The sequence below is a fragment of the Octopus bimaculoides genome, chromosome 4 (genome assembly GCF_001194135.2).
Source record: "Octopus bimaculoides isolate UCB-OBI-ISO-001 chromosome 4, ASM119413v2, whole genome shotgun sequence".
NCBI lineage: Eukaryota > Metazoa > Mollusca > Cephalopoda > Octopoda > Octopodidae > Octopus > Octopus bimaculoides.
The window spans coordinates 74109401-74113010 of NC_068984.1; positions in this window are offsets into that span (position 1 = coordinate 74109401).

Here is a 3610-nt window from a genome sequence, read left to right on the forward strand (position 1 = left end):
TATATATATATATATATATATGGGGAGTGGGCTACAGCTAGTCAATGTATTGCAATACATAATAGAAATGTTAAAAGTCAAACGATACCTGTGTCTGCAGCTTTTTATAATGAAGAAAGGGATTGCACTGAACCAATCTCACTCTCTAAACAATGTATCCATTTGCTCAAACAGAAGAACTAATCAACATCGTTGGATGCAAACGAAGTCGCAGGTGTTGCGTCAGAGTTTTCTATATCCTAGAAAAATATCGAAACAACATTTAGAGGTACTGGATGGCTGTTAACTCTACTGAGTTCACCCACCCTTTGACAGGCTTTGTTCTTGCTCTGTTGGGTGTCCAACGAAATTACCCTCTTTAACAAGCGGATCTGGTAAGATTGCTGGTTTGATCATTGTTGGCCCAAACATGAAACAAATTGTATTGAATTACATATTACTAGTAGTACTATGAATAACTTGACATCTATACATACATAGATACAAACATACAGATATAAATTTGTAGAGCATTATAGATCCTGTGGCAATCACAGAAGGCTACTCTAGTGGATTCCGGCTTTCATACCACATAATAATCCAATACGGAAGAGTTTAATGTAGAGTTCTATGTAGCTGAAATTCAGATGATCCAATCGATGAAATTATTTCATAAAAAGTTTATCGACCACAAAAAGTTACGAGGTATAAGAGGTAAATATATTTATTTAACCACTTGATATCCGTAGGATTACAGTCGCTTCGTAGCCTTCATCATGTAATAATAATTTCGGTGTATAATAAATTACTTTCATGTCTGCACCAACATGCATGCTACACATTTCACAGAGTAAGTGTACAATTACAAACCAATGCAGTTATAGAAGGCTAGCACTTCAGATGTTCAGAAAATCATGGTTACACCACTACTTCAGCATATATATATATATATATATATATATATATATATATATATATATATATATATATATATATATATATATTTATATTTATATAAGGGGCATATATATATATATATATAGAGAGAGAGAGACAGAGAGACAGAGAGAGAGATAGAGACAGACAGACAGAGAGACAGGGAGAGACAGAGAGAGACAGATAGACAGACAGCCATAGATAGATAGATAGATAGATAGATAGATAGATAGATAGATAGATAGATAGATAGATAGAAATACACACACATACATGTATATAATCTGTATTTACGTTTACATTACAACGCTCACTAATTTATCTGCCTACAGGATTACTCGCTAAACCTCTCCAGCCTACATTGAGCTTACACATGACGTCTGACCCACAAGGTAGTCTTATCTAACAGCAGAAGCAGCAGCAGCAGCAGCAGCAGGAGTGTAGTCTACTTGAAAAACAAATAATAGAAAAATACTGCCTCTATCTCTCATTTATCGATTGCGTCGTACTTTACTGAGTGTAACTTATCCTTGTTGATTCTCATAAGTACTAGCATATCGCCACTATTCCTGGCACCCCTATCACCACCACCACCACCACCACAACAACAACAACAACAACAACAACAACAACAACAACAACAACAACAACAACATCTACTACACCCACTACAAGGACAACCGCCGTCACAACTACAGCCATTACTATTACAACTACAGCTATGAACAACAGTAACACTACTTCCCTTACTACTCCCTATAGTGCAAACCACCCCACCCGCTCCGCAAGCAATGCAGATAACAAGCAATGCCACAAAAGCAAAGAACTTTTTTGGCGTCTTTTGTAGATAGCTTAAACGGGTGGATAGCTTAAACGGGTGGATATTATCGGCTGATGGTTTTGAATATGTTTTTAGAAAATGTGCAGAAATAAAATAGAAGGTAGAATAGATTGTGCAAGAATGGCTTGCTATAAACGGCCTGGCTCTCCGTCGATTGCGATGACGAGTGTTCCAGCTGATACGATCAACGGAACAGCCTGCTCGTGAAATTAACGTACAAGTGGATGAGCACTCCACAAGACACTTAACGTAGTTCTCAGGAAATTTCTCAGGGAAATTCAGCATGACACAGAATGTGAAAGGGCTAGCCCTTTTAATTACAGGTACAACTCATTTTTGCGAGCTGAGTGGACTGGAGCAACGAGAAAGAAAATGTTTTGCTCATGTACACAACATATCACTGGGGATTGAACTCACAAACTTAATATTGTGAACCGAATACACTAGCTACCTGAGCCAAGCTGGCTAAAAAAATAATCTTTTCTATTAAAAGAACGATCCTGAAATTTTGGGAGAGAGGACTAGTTGATTACATCGAACCCAGTGTTTCATTGGTACTTAATTTATCGACCCCGAAAGGATGAAAGGCAAGGTTGACCTCGGAATTCAAAACGTAAGGACGGGCGAAATACTGTTAAGTATTTCGTCCAGCGTACTAATGACTCTGCTAACTCACCACTTTAAAATAAATAGCTAAAGATAATGAAAAATAATAATAATAAAAATGAACACGAGGTGGACAAAATTGGAAGCATGTTAGAATACTCAGCCAATCAAAGCTGATGTTTACAATTGTGATTGAAACTAACCTAAAACAAGTTTTCTACACGCTCATTATCATAAACCTGGCAAACACTCCCCGTTTCATAAAACTAATAAGAGAACTAGCTACATAATCCAATACTGCAATGCCACACCCTCAAGTATTAAGCATATTACTGGTAACGTTAACAGATGCACCTCAGGCCTGGTTTCAGATAAAATTATATATAACTATGCATCATATAATGATATGCTAGACCGATTGTGCTTCAAGGACAAAATACACACATAATTCCCAACTCCACAGGAACAAAAACAGACAAATGTAGGAACATTACGTGCAAAAGTGTCTCGTACAGGACTAAAATGTCACATCAAAGATGTTCATGTTTAAGAGGACAATTAAGAGATGACATTACTCGAATTCGAGTTACAACCATCATGTATGTATGTATGTATGTATTTGTGTATGTATGTATGTATGTAGGCAATGGCAATACTCGAACACGAGTTGACAGCCATCATGTATATATGTATGTCTTCATTGATACATATATTACATCGTTCACAATATACATATAATATCATAGATCTAAATTCGATGAAATTCAATGAAATGTTTCTAAATCTAGCAGGCACTTTGATATGTTTTGCATGAAAATTTGCGAAATGTCTGTCTATATAAGAGATGCTAACTATTTTTGTGATCGATGTATCGAGTTTTTTAAAGTACAAAACACCCCCACTCCCACATTCGAACAAATATGTGTAATAGTATAAGTAGAAATAAAAAAAGTAGCAATTTTGGGTGGGGGTGCGGTAATTTTTGATAGAGAGAAAAACACCAACTGAGATTCAGGTTCGGGATCTTGTTCAAAACGGGGGCACCAGTTTTCATTTATGTTTTATGTAGTGTTTTTGGTACCGAAAGACTTTCAAACTTCGTATACTTATCTATTTTGTGTTATAAAACAGAAAAAAAATTTTGTATTCGAATTGTAAAAAATTGTCTTATTTCGATAATTTCTACTAATCACTGACGTCTATTCAGTTGAAAACAGTTAGCGCTGTAACGGTGTATATCGTATTAAT